The sequence below is a fragment of the Octodon degus genome, unplaced genomic scaffold, assembly GCF_000260255.1.
Source record: "Octodon degus isolate 3935 unplaced genomic scaffold, OctDeg1.0 scaffold00059, whole genome shotgun sequence".
NCBI classification, from domain to species: Eukaryota; Metazoa; Chordata; class Mammalia; order Rodentia; family Octodontidae; genus Octodon; species Octodon degus.
The window spans coordinates 6007925-6015869 of record NW_004524635.1 but is presented as its reverse complement, the minus strand read 5'-3'; the positions used below and the strand labels follow the sequence as shown (position 1 = coordinate 6015869).

Below are 7945 nucleotides of genomic sequence, written 5' to 3'. Positions count from 1 at the left end.
CGGGCTCGGCGTCCCCCGCCGTGGCCGAGCTCTGCCAGAACACCCCCGAGACCTTTCTGGAGGCCTCCAAGCTGCTCCTCACCTACGCCGACAACATCCTCAGGTGTGGCACGGGGTTGGCGGTAGGCACGGAGCTGCGGCCTCCGGACCTTCCGGGAGGAGGAAGTTCGCAGCTGTGACTCGGCACCTGAGGGCCGGCCAGGACGGGGCGGTCGGGGCAGCCGGGGCAGCCGGGGCAGGGCGCGCAGGGCCGGGCAGGGCGGGCAGGGTCGGTCCGGCGGCGGCGGCGGCGGCGGGCTGGCGCCCTGGCGCCCTGGCGCGCTTCAATTCCACTGCGTGGATTTTGTGGAGCGCGGTGGCTTAGGTTTCCGCTTATCAGAACTTAGTCATTCAGCGGTTTCTTTCCCATTTTAAGAATAAATATGCTAATACTAAAGCATGAATAACACAATCCAAGTGGCAAGTTGTACAATTTTGTGGCTTCCCGGTTTTATTGATGAAGACATTATACTTTAAAATTACCATTTTTCTGTTGACATCTGCATTTGACCTTTCAACGTAAGTGAGAATGAAGATAATCGCCCTGGATAAGTGTTACTTCATTCTCCTGTAGGCAGGACTCTGAGAGCCCTAAAGGTCCTTACAGATTTCTAAAATTTCTAGGCAAGTATATTCGCATGAAGCTCAAAAGGAGATTTTTCAGTTTGAACGCTATAGATTTCATGTGACCCTGAATTTTAAAGACACTAGTTGCTAGTACAGCTTTTAAATTCATGTTAATAGTTTAAGATAGCATAACGATTCTTAAATTGAAAGGAGAACATACTGAGCCCATACTAAATGCCAAGTATTGTGAGGGACCCGGTATATGTCCTGTTCATTACCACACAGTTGTGACCTTCATTGAGATCATTTTCCACTGTGACACCTCAGTTTACCTTGTCTTACAGCTTTTCCTCAAAGTACAAAGATGCCAGTAGACTCTTAACTTAGGTGATGGATTCTCCAAACCCCATTAGTTTGAGCTTCTTGATCCCATCAATTTGAATTTGGAAAGCCACCAAACTCTTTAAATCCCCGCTGTTTAGAAAAGGGAAGTGACCTCACAGAGATGATCTGCTTGCAGTCAAGTGAAACCAAAAATGCGGAGATGAAGGCGGTTTGAGAAAGAACAGTTTTGCATGTACATAATGACTTTTGGCATCATAATCAACATTGTGAATTTTACTAAGCTCCTAAGAGCTTTAGCATGCTTTTGGTTCTTTTTTTTTCTGAAGTGTTTTATTTGAGAGGAAAGAGATTTTTTATATTTATATTTTTATTTTTTTAATTTTTTTTGGCTGGCTCAGGCCGCCTTAAGCGCGGGTCTGGTAAGGCAGGGGGAGCTGGGGATTGAATTGTTGCCCCCAGCGCCTGACTGGGTTTGTCTCATCTGGGTTTGCCTCAACAGCCAAGCTAACCTGCGAGCCCCTCAGTTCATCTTATAGTCATTACTATGGCTTATGTTTCTGATGTTAAATAATTTTTATCTAAAAATAGAAATTTGGAACTCATGTAATTGAAGATAGTATGAAAAACTGCCCTTGTTAGTCTTGAGTAATAGTGAGGCAGGTTAGAGCACCTCAGCAAGCCAGGGTGAGTCAGGATATACACAAGTTCCAATCAGAGTGCTATATTCAGTTCTTGTGAGAACTCAAGCAGGATTTAGGGCCTACAATCCTTTTGGCAGGAAATAGCTGTATGAAGTTGGAGACCTCCATTCCTTCAGCACCCCTGTCTGTCAGGGAACGGACGCAGGAAATTAGGAAATGGCGAACTGGATGAGCACATGGGTATGCACAGAAAAATTGTTCAAATTAGAAAGTGTTATCTTAAGATCTTTTTACCAGACCTCAGGCAGTATTTTGGTAGGACAGCCTTGACCTGACATGGGAGTCACAAAAGATGGCCACCATTTTTCTTCTGGCCACTGTGTTCTGTCTTTCACAGTGATCTGTTCTTACCCTGCTGAGTATATTTCTTTTCTTTTATTTGGCCCACTCTCCCTCTGCAAAGCATGTTTTTTCCTACCTTTAATAAATGTAAAATCTTACTACTTTTTGTGCTTGTCTTGACCAATTCTTTGCTCAGGTTGGAAAGAACCTGGAAAACACCTCTAGAAAGAGACCTTCCAACCTCAGAACTCAAAAATAATGTCTTGATCTCATGTTCTTAGCATTGAGACCAGGTTTGAGGAGGAAGAGGGACTGTGCATGTTGCGTGTATAAATCCTGAGTCTTCCTACCCTCCTCAGAAAAGCTGCAGATCCCTTCTTAGTCCCCCAGCACACAGTATCACAGTTGTGCTTGTCTAAGTTATTTTAAGATAGAGAAAATTAAAGTTGCTTCTTTGGTTGTTTTGAGAAATCTAACATTAGAAGTAAGGCACTATGTGAAGGGATTGTCTTGCTTTTTCTTGTTCTCAGTCTGACAGAGCATTTTGAAATGAGAATTTCATTAGATTTTTTTTTTTTTTTGAAAGTGATACTTGTTGCTATATACAGTCAATCACAAAAATACTGCTGTCAGTTAAATTTTAAAATTTCTGCTGTGGATGACATTTATCTTATCCTCAAACTAATAGTCATAAATCAAATTCCAGAAACAAATATGGGCTAGTGTACATGCAAAATATATCACTCTTTTTGAATATTTATTTTTTGAGATGGGGGTCTCACTGTGTTGTTCTTGCTGACCTTAAACTCACTGTGTACTCCAGGGTGACCTCAAACTCACTGCAATCATCCTGCCTCAGCCTTTTTAGTGCGTAGATTACAGGTGCGCACCACCATGCCAGTTTATTCACTTATAATAAAGATGAAATGAACTCAGTAGTACTTAGTTTTTCAAAAATTTATACTAATTTAACTGATGACTAGAGGATTTCTTAGCTAATTTGTTTTCATTTGTTCTTTAAAATATTAAAACATTAGGGGCCGGGGAGATAGTTCCATAGAATAAGTGCTTGCCACGCAAGGGCCTAAGTTCAATCCCCAGTTCCGCAAAAAAAATAAAATAAAATAAAAATTAAAATATGTAATGGATTTTCAATTTACTTTGCAAACTGCACAATTACTAAGTAGAAATTACACTGAATGTGACTTAAAGGAGTTGAGAACAAAAAATGGTTTCTTAAAAAAATATAAATACATTTAGGAGAAATATACACAGAAGGACTACATTATAAAATCAGAGAACAGGTCCAAGATAATGTTTAAGCACTTATTTGTAATGTAAGACAGTAGCAAGGAGAACTGACACAAGACACTTTTGAGGGGAGAGGTTTGATGATTTCATAGAATAGCAGAGCATGTATATCTTACGTGATAGGCAGAAGACAGCAACTATAGTTTCCAGGGTCAAAGAGAAGCATAACGTAAGTTTCATGTGAACTCATATAAAATGAAAACACAAGGCATTAATTGCAATTGGGAGATTTGCGCAGTCATACTATTCAAATTATATTAGTCACCTTTCTGTTGCTGAGACAAAAATATCTGAAAAACAGATCAAACAAGATTTGTTTTTGCTCATGTTTTCAGAGGTTTCAGCCCATGATTGGTAGCTCCAAGGCAGAAATGGAATGGTAAATAAAAACTTCTCCTCTCACGATGACCAAGAAACAGCAGAAGAAGGCCCCAAAAGAGGGGGAGCAGCTGAGGATAAGAATATACCCTTCCATACCAGGCTTCATGGTGCACACCTGTAAACCCAGCACTGTGGAAGCTGAGGCAAGAGGATTGCTGTGCATTTGAACCCAGCTTAGGATATATAAGCATGTTCAAGGCCAGCCTATACTACATAGTGAGCCCCTGTCTCAACTCTGCCTGCCCAAATATGTAACATCTATCCTTCCACCATATGTCCCCAGTGGCTTTACTTAAACCAATCCCCAACTCCCAGCAGCATATTCAGCTATGAATTCATCAATGAAATGATGCTTTGATAAAGTTAGTGCCTCCATTATCTAACCACCTCCACAAAGTCCCTCCTCTGAACATATAGTTCTTTTTTTCCCCCTGTATTTAGGACAGGGTCTTCAGGGTCTCACTACATAGATCAGACTTGCAGTGCATTCTCCTGTTTTCAGCCTCTGAAGTGCTGGGACATACAGTTCTTTTGAGGACGTTTGATCCAAACCGTATCATTCCACTCTAGGCCCTCAAAGGCTTGAGCCCATCTTATACAAAATGCATATAGTATCTCTTAAGAGTTACTAAAGTCTTTATTTATTTATTTTTTGGCGGAACTGGGGATTGAACTCAGGCCCTTGTGCTTGCTAGGGAAGCGCTTATTCTACTGAGCCATCTCCCTGATCCCAAGAGTTACTAACATCTTAACAGTTCCAACATTTCACAGAAGTCCAAGTCAAAAGTCTTTTCTAGAACTCAAGGCAACTTTTATCTGGAAACCCCTATAAAAATGAAAAATCAAATTAATGTGTGTCCAAAATATAAAGGCACAGAGTAAAACTTTCCATTCCAAACAGGAAGAATAGAGAAATGAAAAGAAATAGGGTCAGTGGAAGAGTGACACCCAGCAGGAACACCTTAAGGGCCATGCCTTGTGACCAGTATCTAGGATATAGTAGCACAGTGTGCTCCTCAAAGAGTATAGGCAGACCTACCCCCATGGTCTTGCTAGTTACAGCCTACTTGGTCTTTTTCTTAGGGTGACTCTGCTTGCTGCCTATAGCCTTTCTTAGATGTTCCACATGCAGACATCTCCAACTTTCTGGGTCTTCACTGCAGCTTCATCTTGACTGTTGCAGTTTCACTTTTACAGCTTCTTGAATTACTTTCTCAGAAGGTTCCAACAGGAACTCTGACCCTGTCACCTATTGACTAGGCTCCCAGGCCTTCCTCTAAATCTAAATGGAAGCCTCAGGGACCCTGTATTTCTTGGATTCTGCATTCCTACAAAAGAGCATCTTGTGCATGGATGACGTCAAGGGCTGCCATCAGCACAAGCAGTAGTCAGGCTCCTTTGGACCATGACTGCAGCAGACTTCATCCTTGATACCAATTTTCTGTATTAGTCAACATTTTTCCTTGCTGAACACAATACCTGACACCCACAATTTAAGAGGAAAGAAGCTTACCCAGCTATCGTGTTCAGGCTATAATCAGAGGGCTCCCAGGTCAAAAAAAAAAAAAAAAAAAAAAAAAAAGGTTGGGGGGGGGGATGGAGAAGGTGCTTGCCAGGAAAGCAGGCAGGGGAACAATGCTAGTGTATACATAGATTACGAGATCACACCTCCATGACCCAAGACACCTGGGCATCCTGTGCCTATTTATTTATTTATTGCAATACCAGGGATTGAACTCGGGACCTTGTGCTTGCCAAGCAGGCGCTTATTCTCCTGACTTCTCTCTCCAACCCTGTGTGCTTTATTAATGTGCTAAGTATTTATTTATGAAATTGACATCATCAGGATTAATAGTGATAGTCTACTCATTGTCAATTTCATACCCAAACATATCTCCTTAAACCATAATCTCCAAATAAAAGACGATCACAAATTCGTAATTCCAGATAGTATAGCTATCCTACATAAAACAGAAATGCAGTAATATTCCCCAAAGTCTGAACAATTCCAACATTCTTCAGAAGTCCACTCAGAGTCTCCTCTGAGACTCAAGGCAGACTCTTAGCTGTGAACCTTTGTAAAAGTCAAAAACAAATTGCATAATCTCAAGGTAAGATGTTACAAGGTAAATAGTCGCATTCCAAAAAGGATGAATAAAGGGATAGAAAAAAATTAGACCAAAGCAAGACCTAAACCCAGCGGGGAAAACCTGAAATCTTCTATCTTCATTATCTGGCCTATGCAGCACATTGAGTAAAATGTGAGTTACAGAGGGATTAGGCAGGGGGTTGGGAAGGTAGCTGAGTGGCACAAGCACCTGCCTGGCAAGTGCAAGGTCCTGAGTTCAGTTCCTGGTAAAAACACATACACACACACTCTAAAAAACGGGTGTGGCAGGCCCATTTTTCAGGATCTTGCTGATTGTAGTCCATACAACCTTTCTCTTGAGCTGACTCCACCCATGGGCTGCACCATTCTTTGGGACCAATTCTGGCCTCTCTGACTTCCTGGACTCTCCACTGCACCTTTTGCTTTATTTCTACAGCTTTATGTACAGCCCTTTTGTGAGCTTCTTTTTTCTTTGAAATCTAGAGGAAAGCCTCTGTGACCTCACAAGCCTTGCATTCTCTATGACAGTAAAACCATCATGTATACAATGGCGATGTATGCCATTAGCAGAAGCAGTAGCCAAAGCCCTTTTGGATCATGGTTACAGCAGCCTCTTGAGTAAGAGGCTAAAATGAATCCTGGGGAACCAGTTCTGTAGGAGACCCATCTATAGTACAGGTCCTAGGTACTTTTCTCAAGTGAAACATTATATCTTTGCATCCTTGAGGAAAACTGGTCACTTCCCAGAACCAGAAGCCAGAGAGCACTTTCAGTGATGAACTCATCAATCCACTGTTGAAGTTAGTACCCCTGCCTTCCGAAAGATCCACCTCTAAACATAGGAGCCTATGAGGGACATTTTTGATCCAAACCATAACATTAAAGAAACAGAAGGTATTCTGAATAGCAGCTGACAGTTCTCAATGACAATGCAAGGAGAACTGAAGTGAAGGAAATCAAAACTATACATTTCCAAGCTAAATTACACTGATACTTAGAGAACCTGAAAACAGTTAATAATTAGTGTGTTGGCAGCTAGTTTGAAGTGTGTTAAATTTGTAGTTATTTTCTAAGCATGTTATCATCAGAAACACAGTTTTTCAGTGTTTTCTCATTTGTAAAAGGGAAGAAAATCAAAATGGTTGCAAAATATATAAATAAATAGGTAACTGCTGTAAAAGTTGTATATTAACAGTTTTCATATTAAACTTAGTAAATTAGTGGTACAAATGTTGCTTGTCAGAAATGGAGTATTACAGAGCCAGAGATAGCTCCCACATCATTTGTTTGGTTTTTTTAGACGGACTCTCTATGCAGGTCTGGTTGGCCTTGAGCTCACATTGTAGCCCAAGCTGGTCTCTAACTCACAAGGATGCTCCTGCCTCAGCCTCTCAAATGGTGGCATTACAGGTGTGTCCCATCATCCTGGCCTCCCACATCTTTTTTTTTTTTCCATTTTATGTATTTGGTATGGGATCTCACTACACAGCTTGAACTCTAGTGATCCTCCTGTTTTTAGCCTTCGCAGTGCTGGGATTACAGGCGTGTGCCACCATGCCCAGACACATCACCAGCTTAGTGTGCTTCATGGGCAGCGCCAGGACAGGGATTGAACCCTAGTCCTCCCTGTGCTTGCTAAAGCAGGCCCTTAGTCTGCTGAGCTATCTCGCTGGCCCCCCACATCATTCTTAAGGTAGATTGATTTTTTGAAACACAAGTTGTCTGAGAATAATAGATTACTACAATGACTAGATAAAGTTTTGTTTGTTTTGTAGTACTGGTGATTAAATCCAGAGCCTTCTTAATGAGCTGTATCCTTGACACTTTTTTTTTTTTTTTTTTTTTTTGTATTATTTTGACATAGGGCCTCCCTGTGTTGCTAAGATGCCTAGAATGGAAGAATACACATGAGATGAGTAACCAGTATATCACAAGCTTTGATATAAGATTTTAGTAATCTTTTCATGGGCTGTTTACTCATCCTATGTATACTCTTAAATCTTAATTAGGGTAAAAGAGACATTTTCCTTTTGTTAACATATTTCTGTGTCAAAACATCTTTTTTTTTTTTTTTTTTTTTTTTCTTTGAGGAACCAGGGATTGAACTCAGGACCTTTCACTTGCCAGACAAGTGCTTATTCTTCTGAGCTATCTCCCCAGCCCCAAGCTAGGTTTCATTTTTTTTATTATTATTATTTTTTTCCTTTTT

The 7945-nt window shown here is 41.0% G+C and overlaps 1 protein-coding gene across 1 annotated transcript in view; it reads left to right on the top strand.

Moving 5' to 3' along the window:
- Nucleotides 1–6: 6 nt before the first annotated feature.
- The window catches only part of Ngly1 (N-glycanase 1), an 82419-nt gene continuing 74480 nt past the window's right edge, over nucleotides 7–7945 (top strand). The window contains exon 1 of the mRNA XM_023718504.1: nucleotides 7–103. The gene's annotated coding sequence lies outside the window, so the exon portion shown is untranslated. The remainder of the gene's footprint in view (nucleotides 104–7945) is intronic.